Source organism: Lontra canadensis, unplaced genomic scaffold, assembly GCF_010015895.1.
Source record: "Lontra canadensis isolate GAN:19392208 unplaced genomic scaffold, GSC_riverotter_1.0 scaffold19, whole genome shotgun sequence".
Classification (NCBI taxonomy): domain Eukaryota; kingdom Metazoa; phylum Chordata; class Mammalia; order Carnivora; family Mustelidae; genus Lontra; species Lontra canadensis.
In genome coordinates this window covers 5530751-5545396 of record NW_022631013.1, presented here as the reverse complement: position 1 = coordinate 5545396, position 14646 = coordinate 5530751, and the positions used below count along the sequence as shown (strand labels likewise).

General features: G+C 38.7%; 1 protein-coding gene across 2 annotated transcripts in view; it reads left to right on the top strand.

The window, feature by feature from the left end:
* Positions 1-14646, top strand: part of LINGO2 (leucine rich repeat and Ig domain containing 2) — a 688323-nt gene that overhangs the window by 378767 nt on the left and 294910 nt on the right. For both annotated transcript variants that reach the window (XM_032860337.1, XM_032860336.1), the window contains one exon: positions 768-926. The gene's annotated coding sequence lies outside the window, so the exon portion shown is untranslated. The remainder of the gene's footprint in view (positions 1-767; positions 927-14646) is intronic.

Below are 14646 nucleotides of genomic sequence, written 5' to 3'. Positions count from 1 at the left end.
CATGCTTATGAAGTTTAAACAGCGTATTTCTTCATATGGACACAAATAGTGAAATATTAGGTGTTTCCTCATCTATTTCCTCATCTATTTACTTTCCTGGGTCGTGGGCATTTCCTTTGTGCACAAATTCCACCTACAATGTTTTCCTGTTGGTTACTCTTTTGTAGTCTCTGTCTCCATATGGATAAGGTGGCTGTTGAATTTGCAGCATCTCATATATGCCCCTCAAAGGCCTTTCTCACACACGAGCCTACAGACATGACGCAAGTTGTATGCAGGGAATGTTGACACTGGCCAGAGTGTCAGAGCTGACAAAGGAAACTCCCCTGATCTAAACCATCATGTGGATTTTTCTTTAGCTGCTGATGAGTTTGGCCCTGTTGAACCACACTGCTCAGTTAGACTAAGAGTAGGCTACGTAGAGACAGAAAAATATTCTGGGTTCTCCAAGTGGTCACCTACATGAAGGAGAAGGGGTACACACCATAAAATATGTGAGTTTTAATATCAGTAATGTTCATTTACACTGACAGCTCAAACAGATCAATAATACTGTTAAGAGGAGCATGCACTCAGCAAAAACACCTTTTGTAGCACATAAACTTCCGTCTTCTGGCTTTAATGTTGATCAGCATCTTGAGAGGCATTTATAGGCCCTCACATACTCCTTTATGATTCCGTTATTGATTAAGTAGTGATGCTTGCTGGACCTAGGACATGGTTCACTATTTTTCAATTAAAATGAAGAAATACCGTGTTTGTTGCAGGTTCACGTCAAGCAGTTGGCATGTGGGACTCTGAGAGATGCTGCTGCCCATGACATGTTGGGATTACCATGATCAACTACCCAGTTTTGATTTCACCCAGTGGCCAGGAGATTTGCATGGTGGACAGCAAGAGTTGGATTTTTAAAAAGAGTAAACCAGGTAAGACTGAGGAAGACATCCGATCATTTATCACTTGCTCTCAGGGCTTTCATGTGTTGCCAAGATGTACTGAATAATGTATAGCTTTTCTATTTATTTTCTAAGTCCACTGAACAGGTTGTTGAAGAATAGTACTCCCTTAGATTTAGGAGAATGTGTGTAGTAATAATTGAGTTCATTTTTTTCTCAAGAGGAGAGAGGAGTTATTTTAAGGTACACATAAAGCTATACAAGATATTATGGATGCAGGTTAATGCAACAGCCCCAAATTGCAAACTAAGGACTTTTCCTCTTTAACTAACTCCTCTGAACTGTAATGGGATAAGCAGTTGTACTTTTGAAGATTCTATAGGGAAAGTGTGGCTGTTTAGTAGTTGTATTTTACATGATATAGAAATGTGAGTGTCATTTAATAGTATATGATCTTATAAATATGCCTCAAGGTTACTCTAATTTAGAAGATAATGCCAATTATTCTACCTCATTTCTTTGTATTTATCACTTTAATTTCTGTTCCTCTAAGTATTATTTAAAATGGTGATACAGTGACATACTTTGGTATTACTGTGGCTCCTAGAATTTACGATGTTATGCTTTTATTCAAATATTCTTTTTGCTGCTTTTCTCTATTGCATGGAAACTCTTCTCCACTATTACCCATATTTGGTCAGATCCTCTTTTTTTATTTAAAATTTTATTAACATATAATCTATTATTAGTTCCAGGGGTACAGGTCTGTGAATCGCCAGGTTTATACACTTCACAGCACTCACCATAGCACATACTCTCCCCAATGTCCTTAACCCAACCACCCTCTCCCTACCCTCCTCCCCCTGGCAACCCTCAGTTTGTTTCGAGAGATTAAGAGTCTCTTATTGTTTGTCTCCCTCCTGATCCCATTTTGTTTCATTTTTTCCTTTTTTACCCCCCAAACCCCCCACTTTGCCTCTCAAATTCCTGGTCAGAGCTTCTTAACTGTCTTCCTCCTCCATAAGATAATTTGAAGTTGTCATCAACAAACACCTGGGAGAATCACAAGTTATTCTTGGGCTCTGACTTAAAGACCATCAAAGCTTTTACAGCTTCTTAGAATTTTATGCACCCCAAACAAGATTTTGTCTAAGCTCAATTACAGAAACAGAAAACATAAATAAACTTCATTAACTGAGAAAAAAAAAAAAGGAGAGCGATTATTCTAAGTCACTTGAACTCTTTACAAATATAGCTCTCTTACTTTCTGTGAATAAATGGGCCTCAGTCAATAAATTAGAGCTCAAGATAATTATTGGATGTAAAAGAGAACTTCTCAAGTGACTGAGAACAATTGATTCTTTAAAGTTTGATAAATATCTCTCCCCAATCCCATAATTTTTTTGTCTCTAAGATGATAATATCAGGTAAGTACAAAACTCAAATAGTCACAGATTTCAAATTTGTTAGAAGGAGTATAGATCACCAGACTCATGGTAGAAACCCTTATTGATGAACTGATCGGTGGACAATTGTCCTGCTTGGTGGCAAGGTGGGTTATCCATACTTAGAAAACTTCTGCTAGTCTGTATCTAAAAGGGACATCAAAATGGGGAATTTGGGGGGAATAAAGCTCAACCTACTTCCAGGCTTTGTAGCATTAAAATCAAGCAACTAATTAAAGCAAGGATGCTTCATGGTAGACTTACATATTCTTAAATGTTTAAGTCTTAGTCTTTGAGTCCAAAATAAATTTCATCCTGATTGTGTTTACTTCTCTATTTTCAACAAAATTGGGTTGCCTGTTAAACCATCAGACTTAGAAGAAATAGACAAAAAGGAGAAGGATAAAATTAAATCTATTTTGAAGGTAATCATGTGATAATTCAACTATTAGCACTTATTTATAATGTCACAAAGGAAAGAGCTCTCCTCTACTGTGAGATCAGAATTTTTATTCTTTAGAATACTTTATCTTTCTAAATTGTGTAGGTTATTAATATAGAAAAAATATACAAGGGCTTTTGATCTGAGCATTATAAAGAAACATAACATCTTTTCTCTTTGGACAGTCTTTTGCAGTGAATCCTGTTGATTAGGAGGTACAGAGATAGTAACTTCCACTGTTTTGTATAAAAACATATGATGTAGAAGAACATAAAAGATTTGACAGCGAATTCATATATTTTCCCAGTTAAAGGTTAACTCTTTAAAAATGAGCAGAAAATTTATACATTATAGCTTTATAGTTTATATTGGTTTTAAATTCATTTTTGTTCTCTGTTATGAGAAGGGCAGTTGCATTTTTTATAGCGATGCATGTTAGCTTTGCCATAAAGTTAACAGTGTCAAGGCTTCCCAATTCTGCTCCTCAGAAGTTTATAACTAAGCCATAAAAATTTGTACTGTTCCTTAGCTTAAAAGCATTTTTTCCTTTCTTAAAGCATTTTAAAAGTAAAGGTTTGCCTAGCTCAGGATTATATTTTTGTATGCTTGTATGTAGAAGCAATATTAAGCTAGAGAGACAAAACATAAAAGATGAGATTTTTGGAAGCACTTCTGATAATAGTATGCCCCTGAGATGGGATATGCAGTCTCCAAGGTGGTTCAGGTACACAGCAGCCTCTGTGTATGCAATGTGTCCTCTACTTTCTGCAGAGAGCAAGAGACATTCTTAGCTGTGCAACCATTCTTATTTTTGAGGTCTCCTGGAAAAAGAACCTTGAGAACTTAGGGAGGTAGCTGATTCGGTCTAAAAAGTCTTGTATGAATCTTTAATAGTTTTTGGCTACATATTTATTGACTCTGCAAACATTCTCCAACCCCATGTAAAGCACTAAGTGTCCAGAAACAAATCAACAACCCTCTCTGCCCTGAGTTCATCTCACAAAGTGAAACTGACATGGAACCAGCTCAACTTTAGGGAAAATGAACTAAAGAGTTTAATGATCTATTTCAAACAGAATTCTCCATCAATTAAGATGAAGGGCCGTTAAAACTGATAGTATTAGAAGGTCTTTGAGGCTTAGGAGGCATTTCGGCAGTACAGCTAAAAAGTGGGAAGAATTTTATCTAATGGAAAATAGGTATGACAGCATTCTAAGCCCGGGTCACACTATGGCAAAGCCCACCGTAATGTGAAAATAAATGGTACCTTTGGAGAAGGGAAAGCTGCCTCAGAGAGTCAGAACCCATGCGGGAAGAGGCGGAGCGTAGAGGTGGGGGCTGGACCTGAATGTTTTGGAAGCAAGGCGGCAGTGTTATAAATAGGGAGGTGATGTGGTCGAATCTGTGCTTAGAGAAAATGACCCTGGCGTTGGGTGGGGTAGGGGCAAGGAAGGTGGGTGCAGACCGAAACGATAAACTCGGAATATTCAGTCCCACGAGTACAGAAATGTATTTAGTGCTGTGTCATCAGTGCCTGGAACGGTTGCTGCTCATCCCTGATTCTGTTCGTCTCGGTTAAAGGCTGACTAAATCAGTATCTCTCAGTGATAATCCATAACTTCTACATTTGCAACTTTTTCCTTGTTTAGAAATGGTTTGGAAATGCTTCATACAAAGGACGAAAATTTAACTTTCATGTTTTTCATCACATACACGGTTACACACACATGCAGTAAACTCTCTGCCAGTATGTGTTTGAAATTAAACCTCAGATCCTGTTCCTGAAATTTATGCTTCAATTAAGATGGGGGCAGCTGCTACCCTACTTTATTCCCCTTTTGAGACTTTTATCTCTCAGGCTTTATCCTTCCCTTCATCGTTTTATCATCACATCAATCACTGTTTCTCTCCTTGGGAACACAGCGTGCATCACAGGCACATTTTTATGGCTAGAAAGCAAACCTACCCTACTTGACACGTAGTGTTTACTTAAACCTAATTAAGTAATTCTGCTGAAAGTACCATGTCCTTTCCATCACAATGCACATTTGGCCAAAATGATAGGGAATATTTTAAAGTGGTGGAAAATAGCTGGGGAAGGGAGTCCAAAGAAGACACAAGATGAATGAAAGTGAACTTCAGCCCAAACTTCTTTGACACCATCCTCTAATGATCTGGGGTGCATTCCCTGTGCTACTGGAAACTCCTCACTCACAGGTTGGCTTTTATCCCAATTATTTTACTGAAAGTTTCCATTGTAGTAAGACTCCCCAGTAGTATACCAGATTCAGAACATTTTGTATAATTGTATCATTTGTTTTCAGAGAAGTTCTCTTATAGTGTGGGAAAAAACCTAAGAATTTCTTTCTAAATATGCATACTTAAGGAAATATAGATATGATTCACTAAATGTAATATTCTTGAGACCAAGGCCTTTGTCTTCCTTCTCTGAGACATCAATTCCAGAGCCACATACATTTTCAGTAAACATATCTGATGAGTGAACAATTGAATGAATATCAAAACTTTGTGCTTCCGATCAAAATTGTAACTTCTGTGTTAACGGTAGGAAGTAGATCTCTCTCTTGTTAGCGAGACCAACTGGCATTTGGTTCTCTTGTCCAGCATCAGATCAAGGGTGTCTTCTTCTCTCATGGCTTCCAATACTACCATTATTTCATAACAGATTTTTAAAATCATCTAATGACAAAATTTTTTAAGGGTATGGAGGATTTAATATAAAGAATCAAAAAAAAAAAACTTATGGAAGTCTTGTTGCCTTTATAAGTAAAATATGGTTCTCTTTCACAAAGAATCACAAGTTCTAAATTTTTGCTTCTATAGATCTCAAATGCTTGGGAGAAAGAAGCGTGGTTTTGTCTCTTTCCATGTTGTTGGGTATGGACTTCTCTGGATAGAAATCACTAGAATACTACTACCCTAGCAAGCTACCCTTTTGTATTTCATGAAGGTAGGTTATAGCAAATTGTGGTTATAAATATACTATCACATTTAAAGGCACTGGCTTTAAGTAAGGCCTGGATTTGGATCCCAGCTCTGACACTTACAAATTCTGTGATCTTGGGCAAGTTACTTATCATCTGAGACCTGATTCACAATTGGTAACATACACTTCTTAATAGTTGTCCCATGTATAATTGTGAGGATTAAATGAGATCGGACATATAAAACACTCAGCAGAATATCAGACACAGTATAAATAAGTTGCTGCTATTATTTATTATTACTGTCGTCGTTGTTGTTGTTATTTATGATCTACAGAGGTAGCAATTCTGCCCAGACATTCATTTCAGCCAAATTTCAAATATTTTACCCTTGGTCCCTAGAAGGAAATGAGATGTAAAATGCTTAGCAGAATACCTGACATGCCTCATAAACACTCAGCAAGTGTTCGTTGTTGTGGTGCTAGTTATAATGATTAGTTTCTTATATAAGCATTTCTCTTCTTGAAGCTCTTTGAGGAGCTCTTGGGTGTAATCTTTCTATAGCAACAACTTCACTCTTAGGATAATGGCAGGTCTAAGATTTACGGGTAAGATAGGACTCTATTTAACCATCTGTTTTTGGTTATATGATAATCATATTGCTGGGTATCTTGGTATTGAGGTGAATAGCATTTTTTTTTTTAAACCCAAGATGACCAGAATGGTTTTTCCTACCGAATTATAGTTTTTAGAATCAATAAAACACATTGAAAGCCACTAAAGGAAATATTAACATGTATCTTACGGTAGCAAACAAATCATCCTGATCTGTTGACATAATTCTCTAATTTGGAAATACTACTTTAATATCCACTCATAAAGACTGTCTTTAAAGGTCCCTGACATTAATCAAGCATTATATGTAATTATGCCTTTAACCTTTCCTTTTGTTGCACATTTTTTACAAGAAAGACTGTTATTAATTTTGAAATGAAGATTTAGTATTAAAACTACATTTGACATGGTAAACTAATACTTTAAAAATTAACTGTCATGGTTGGGGCGCACCTGGACTGCTCAGTGGGTTAAGCCTCTGCCTTCGGCTCAGGTCATGATCCCAGGGTCTTGGGATCAAGCCCCACATCAGGCTCTCTGCTCAGCGGGGAGCCTGCATCCCCATCTCTCTGCCTGCTTCTCTGCCTACTTGTGATCTCTCTCTCTGTGTCAAACAAATAAATAAATAAAATCTAAAAAAAAAAAAAAAAATTAACTGTCATGGTTAATCTCACAACACACCACCAGAAACTCCGTAAGAGAAGAATGGTGATAAATCAGAGACAATTCCAGGCATTTCTGGCCTGTGCTTTGTAGACTCTCTGTTTGGGGTGTCCCCAGTCTTGTCAGCCAAAGGCAGGATCTAGATCATCAGCTGAGATGTGAGGGAAGACAAAGTACTATAAAACTGAGGGAGGGCATGTGGAAAATGAATCAATCCAAGGTGAATAAAGGATTCCAGGCTTTGGTAAAGGGCTTTCTAGGGTCAGACTGTGGGTTTCCTCAATGAGCCAGGACCAGAAAGATGCTCGCTCTTTCCTCAGCAGCTTGCTGTCACCCTCAGCGAGGAGCAGAAGAAGCCAGGGGTGGAAAAGAAGGGGATTCTGGGGTGCGCAGTGATGGTACCCTGGTGGGACAGGCTGTGCGGTTAAATGGGCAGTCAGGCAGAGTCCTGCTCCGGGGTTAACAGCTTGCTACAATGTGTGCAGTGGTTTTACACAGAGTGGCGGGAAATCCCTGAGTGAGTACAGGGAACATTTCGTTAGAAGGGATTTATTTATTCTAAGGAGAGGATTTAGCATGAAATCAAGGTACTACAGGAGACAAACAATCTTTACAAAGTCTCTTCTGCTGTGGTATGAACCAAAGGAAACCATGTTTCTTTCTGTTGAGTCCAACATGACAATAGGGATGAACTAATAATGAGAGCCACCCTAAATTGAATTTCAGGATCAGTGTAGATCTTTTATATCAATAACCCTGAAAGAGAGACATTGTCTTACACATATTCAAGATGAAGAAACCAGGACCGAGAAAAGTGTGTCACTTTTCCAGGCTTCCCACAGCTAATACATGTGAAGCCAGATTTCTCTCCCACGATCTCCTTTTTTTAAAACTGTGTGTTTTCCATTATATGATTATCCTGTTTTTCTGTTCTTACGACTAATTTTCCAATCCTTATGCCATTATATGTGTGTGCAAATTTGCTCTGTGCTCTATTATATGTTTTTATAATATTTTGTCATTTTCCCCTCATTGCATATGTGTGCCTGTTGCTTATCCAGGAATTTGAAAGTTGCTTAAGAGGTAGAAGTTTTCTTTTTCTGGGGTGTCCATCTCTGCTAGTGTTATGAAAGGCCCTGACTCCAAACAAACATTTGCAACCAACGATCTCAATTAGCAAATTGGCTTCCGCTTTTCAACAAGGAAAAGAAAACTTACACACAGACTTCACGTAACATTCTTGGCATAAGTGTCATATACATACTTATATACCTATAATTTATTGAATATTTACATAAATGGCCAAATTATAAATCATTTGAGCCATAAATTGTTTTTCATCTATGTGGTGTTTCTTTCCTCTCACAGAGAGTGCCAGAGTAATTTAACAGATCATTTTCCAAGCTGAGTTCTGTGGAACACTGGTCTGGAGGTGGGTGCTACAAGTACAAAGGGTTTTGTGGCCAATTTTGTTTTGCTGGTGTGGAGACTGATGATAAGGACTGGTTCAAAAAGGAAGACTTTAGGTTTGCCTGCCACAGTTGCCACTCCCCTCCTGAATAAGTAGAGAATTGTTGGTCGGAGGAACGGAAATGATTTTGAACCATCTTTTCCCACAGATTACAACTCTGGTGTCAAGAACATAGGCTTTGGCCAGTTATATTCTCATTCTCTTTTCTCTTTTTTTTCTCCAGTCTTTTTGCTTCTCCTTCCCCCTTCTCCTCTCTTTTTTCTTCTCCCTCCTTCTTTTTCACCTCCTCTTCCTTTTTCTCTTCCTCCTCCTCCTCCTTCTTCTTCTACTGCTCCCCCTCCCCCACTCCAGACACACATACTCTCCCCTCTTTTCTCTCTCCTCCTCAACCTAGCAGCACGCTGACATTTTTGTTTCCCCTGCTTTGGCTTCCCTGTGTTTCAATCCAAGCATACCATCACCTCCAGTGACTGCCATCAGGGAGGTTATCACTTCCTTCTTCAGTCCAGCAAAATCTGGACATTGTTCTCCATCTCCCTGTTTTTAAGCAGAGAGACATTGTAATTTTCAGGCACATCCTATAGACAGAGTTCCTTTTACCAGCGAGTTACTTTTCAGAGGGTAACCTCACTTTCACCCTCTTGGTAGGAGAATGCTATACAGAGACTACATTTTCTACATTCAAAATGCAGTCCTAATTATGAAGCCAAAGCCAGTTAGTGTTAGGTTGTATCATTAGCACCATCATCAGGAGACTTTTGCAGGAAGTCACTTTTGGGGGTGGGTGGCGCTGGATCAGAGGAAATAGTTTCCACCCACTCCGCTTTCACCTCCAAATGGATTAAGGACACTCAACACTCTTAAATGTTAACTTTACCCTTAAGGAGTTTATGATGCCAATGCCAAGCAACACAGATATGTAAACTTATCAAAAAAGAAAGAAGGCAGAGTGCTGTTAGTGTGAGGCAGGAACTTGGGTCAAGGACAAAAACAACAGAGATTCAGAGGAAGAGAAAGTCCTGGTGAGCTGGAGGCCTCAGGGAAGCTTGATAAAGGAGGTGAATCCAGAGCTGAACCTCAAAGAAAGCGTAAGAATTGTCTTTGCTTTTTTTTTTTTTTTTTAGATTTTATTTATTTGACAAACAGAGATCACAAGTAGGCAGAGAGGCAGGCAGAGAGAGAGAAGGAAGCAGGCTCCCCGCAGAACAGAGAGCCCGATGCGGGGCTCGATCCCGATGCGGGGCTCGATCCCAGGACCCTGAGATCATGACCTGAGCCAAAGGCAGAGACTTAACCCACTGAGCCACCCAGGCACCCCTTGTCTTTGCTTTTAAAAATGCTTTGCCATAATCATCTTTTAAAGTTTCCTTTTCTTTGGTTTTGTCTGCCACCCAGTCAAACCTACAGATGAAAGCAGATGTCAACATTTCATTCCCATACCTTGAGGATAAAGCACTTATTTCTTAACGTGTCATATGTAATGCTTTTTATATCTTGAGACACTGTCCTATGCATGCACTGTATTTGGTCCTGTTGTTACTGCAGTGTTTGCTCTTCCCAGTCATGTATGTCTGGTTCTTGCTTGTCCTCGTTGACTCCTTGAACAGACTTCTACCACATCTGTTTCACTTTCTAGAACATGAGTCCTTTCAGGTAGAGAGCAATTCTAGCTTATTCCTATTTTCCCAGAATGGTTGTATCTCACAGAGCTGGCACGTGTAAGTGAACATATGCCTTTTCTTCTCAATTACATTAGGACTATGTCACATCATTCTTTGTCAGTTTGGATGACTGAAATCAAACCCTACTCATCTTTGCCTTTACTTAGCTGAAATGCCATTATGGGATGGTTGAAAAGAACAGTGAGTTCTAGGATGTTTAGTAAAAATGTTGTGGGCTGCCAAATGTGATGTAAATTATCAGGATTCAAAACAAAAGTTCTATCTGGAGCCCTGAAATATTGCAGATGGTATTGAAATGTGACTCAAAAGTGTGATTTCATAAAAATGATAGTATTTATACAAGCAATTCAAAGTATATCGAACACTAATACGGAGAGAAAAGTTTTAAATACATTTTCGTGATTCTGTGTCACTGGAATTCAGCTAGGCTCTAAAGCTCAGAAAACATCCTCCAGTAGAAGGTCTCCTTCTGAACTTCTGAACATTGGCTTATAGTTGATACAAATTCATTTATCAAATATGATTTGAGGTAAGCCAAGAGACCACAGTGATTATAGTATAATGTTTAAGCTAACCTATCATAATTTTTATTGAAAAAAAAATGTTCTGTTTCCTGGACAAGCTTGCAGCAGAACGAAAACATGCTTCATCAGCAGAATGGATAGGGGTTTTCTCCATCTGATCTTTCATCACATAGAATTCTTAATCAAGCCAGAACCTTCTGAAAGACATGACTTGGAGAACTTCCAAAACAAACAAACGGACAGACAGAACTGTCCTGAAAGGAATGGTAAAGTATAGTTGATCTCATTTTCTAAATTCTGCATATCATTCACCCATAAGCTATAGTTGTCTCACCCTTGTGAGATATGTCCCATTACTCATTCTAGTCAATCTGATGCCTTTACTAGCAACGAGACTCGTATCTTGGAAATAGCCTGTTTCAAACTGTGTTCTCTCATGCATCGGAAGGTAGTTGCATTAAGTACCTTCCTAGCTGCCAAGTCTAATCATATTCCACCCAGGGTGTGGCTGGCCTCCGCATCTGGCATGCTTTGTGAGATTTAATCACGGGCATGACTGAAGTGGAACTCTGGAACTGGACAGGGAAGTTCCCTCAGATGCTTGGATTACAAAGATCAGTAGCAAAGTCGAGTTGCCTTTTTCACAAGGACTTTTGTTTCTTATTTGAAAATCGTCACAGGTTCAAACAGGAGTCCTCCAAATACAGAAACCCAGTCGCTAAGGTTTGAATATACTAGGGAGGCATTTACAGTTTAAGCCTAGAAACAAATCTGTTACAAATCAGAATCAAGTAATGCCAGATGTATAGAAGTGAATATAAATATCTGCCCAATCTGCCTTAGGATAGTATAAATCAATTAGTAACACTGTTATTGGTCATTTCACTTCCCTCTGTATTAGCTGCTGTCTGCATCTCTGTTTCCCTTTCCCACCAAGCTATAAACATCTTAAGGCTGGGCACTGGTTCTTTCTTATTGTGGCAATCTTTACCCCTAAAAGAGACCCTGACAAATGGAGGTGATGATAATTGAATAAACTAAAAAAAAAAAAAAAAAAAAAAAAAAAGAAAAGAAAAGAAAGAAAAAAAAAAAAGCCTGACACCTAACAGGCCCTTTATATGTATTTATGAATAAGTGAATTAATGAATTGATGAAAGAATGAATATGCATATGACATTTTACTATAGTGGATATATTTTAATAGTCAACTGAGGCTTTTAATGCTCAAAACAAAAGGATATGCACTCTCATTGACTTTAGGAATCAGACTGAAAATTGAATATTACATTTAAAACATCAGAAGTAAAATTCCTTGCCAGTATTTCCAAGTCATACACTATATTCTAATACTTTAAAATAAAATTATGTTCCTTCTGGCAAAGAGTGACATTTATAGTGTGCTCTAGGTGTTGGTAAATTTTACCCTGTTCTGCCCTTCATCCACAATCCCCTTATCTTCTTTTTCAGTAACTCCTCCTGTTTAAAAAGAAATTAAAGCAGCTACTTTTCAGGGTTTGCAGGTCAAATAAGGTGTTTTTGTATTTGAATGAAACTCTTAAAAAGGACCATTTTAAAGAATTATAATAAATGTTATATTGTTTCTCTTATGTTGTTACGAAAAAAAGAAATAAATGATAAGGTTGTTGTTATATAACAAAATAATCACTGAGTTTTAATCGTCTAATGTGAGTCAATTCAAGGCCTGACTATCCCAGGGAAGAATTAGGCAGTGCCCAAGTGGCTTTTAGGAAAAACGTACATTTTGCAGTTATTCAAATGGAAAAATCACTACAGAAAACTGGACACAAGCCCAGCATGTTGCATTTAGCCACTTAACATGGCTTCCAGGGAGAATGACCCAGTTCTTTCATTCTTTGAACGGAGGAGAACACCAAATATATTTACTACTGAATGCATAAAGACTTGCACCAAAGCATTACCGGCCACTCAGATAACCCTGGTATATAAACAACTTCCAGGTTTTTACCTCTACTCTGCACCTCCTACTTCTGCAAAGGGATGTTGTCTGAATTGAAACAAACTTGTGAGTAGTAATCATATAAAAAGGAAATCACACAAAGAGGATCTTTAGGGGATCTAGTAACTTCGTGTTCACTTGTAGGAACTGAAATTCACAACCTTTTAACATTCTTGGGTTTCTTCACAGCTTATGTTCCCATCATCCCCTAAGTTTATATTTGTTGTCATTAAGGCAAAAAAAAAAAAATACCTTTGAACATTTTGAATTCCTTTATTACACAGAAATCTCCTTGTGGCACTGGAATGTCTTATTTACTTTGTAGTCCAGTGCCTAATGGAGTGATGAACATTTAATAGCTCCCCAATAAATGTTTGCTGAATTAATGAGTACTTTCTGCACACTATTTTTGTATCATTTTCAGAGGCTCTTACTTTGCCTTTCATCCACATCGTCTGACATTCTGTTTATCACTCCACTTAACATCCCCCCAGAATTGCTCAGAAAATATTTATTAATATCTACCATGTCATAACATAGTGCTTTGCTTCTCAGAGCTTTTGATACACCCTCCATTGTCCTAAAAGGAACCTACAATCTAGATGCAGAGACAAGACAAAAACATAAAAGACTAAATTACCACTTTAAGGAATAAACGATTTAAACGAACAAGTAAATTATATGAATATAGTGTGTTCTAAGAATATGTCTAAGCTAGGTCCATTCAGGAAATTCATATTTGGGAAAACCTGAGTTTCTTGGGCAGCTACCAGAGCTAAAGACTAGGGATGCTCCCAGAAAGAGACAATCTAAAGGAGAGAATCGGTGACAAACCTGACTTGATAAGTAAGGCTTAGTCATCAGAGGAGCAGGGCGATGTGATGAGCTGGTTGAATTTGTCCCCAACGTGGCATTTCCGTTCACGACTGACTCATATGAGAATTTTAGAGAGAAATAAAGAGCGGTGGCATAGAACATGGAAGATATTCGTATTCATGAAATACTACTATTACATCTATAAGATAGTGAATACAAAGTTGGTATCCTTTAATAGAAGATAACAAAAAGGAATGGAGGCATTGCTCCCTACTTTGCCTCAGGAATAGTGTCTGGTTTGGGGAACTAGAGGGTGGAACTAATCACTGGCTAATCACTCAAACAAGGAGGGTCTGGAAACCTCCCAGGTATCATGCAGGGGCATCAGTGCTCAGTGAAAGAGCAGTACCTAACTGGAATCTTAGTGTTATGATGAAGAAGGAAGAGGTAAACGAGAGTAAAGTAGTGAGAGTTCAGTCCACTTTGACTCCGTTTGATGATATCTCGAAATACCTGGGACAAGACCCAACAGAGGGTATCGGCAAGTGGCATGTTACATATGCAACGGATGTTTAGAGAGAGGTGAGTTGACTGAGCCTCAGTGCAACCTGGAAATCTTCACAAGGTAGGATCTAGATCTACAAGGAGGGATGAATGTAGTGGGGAGAGGCAGTACTGACAATGAAAACGAGCAAAGCCATAGAAGTGTTTTGGTCTGTATGGGAACCATGAACATGGCCCAATGACTGTAGCCCTGTGTGTAGTGAGTGAGGGTGGTGAGCAACTGGATTAGAAACGGGTGTCAGGAGGGTGCCTGGGTGCTCTGGCAAAGGACTGACTCTTAATTTCGGGTTAGGTCATAATGATCTCAGGTCCAGAGATCAAGCCCCACTTGGGGCCCTGCACTCAAAGTGGAGCCTTCTTGTCCCTCTCCCTCTGTGCCTCCTCCCCATGCCCCCCTCCCTGCCACCCCTCACCCTATCCCCCTCCATCCCCTGCTAGTCCTCTCTCTCTGGAAAAAATAAAATCTTAAAAGAAAAAAAAGAAAGAAAGAAAAGAAATGGATATCAGGGACAAAATTTAAAAAGCCTGTGGCTGGGGCGCCTGGGTGGCTCAGTGGGTTAAGCCTCTGCCTTTGGCTCAGGTCATGATTTTGGGGTCCTAGGATC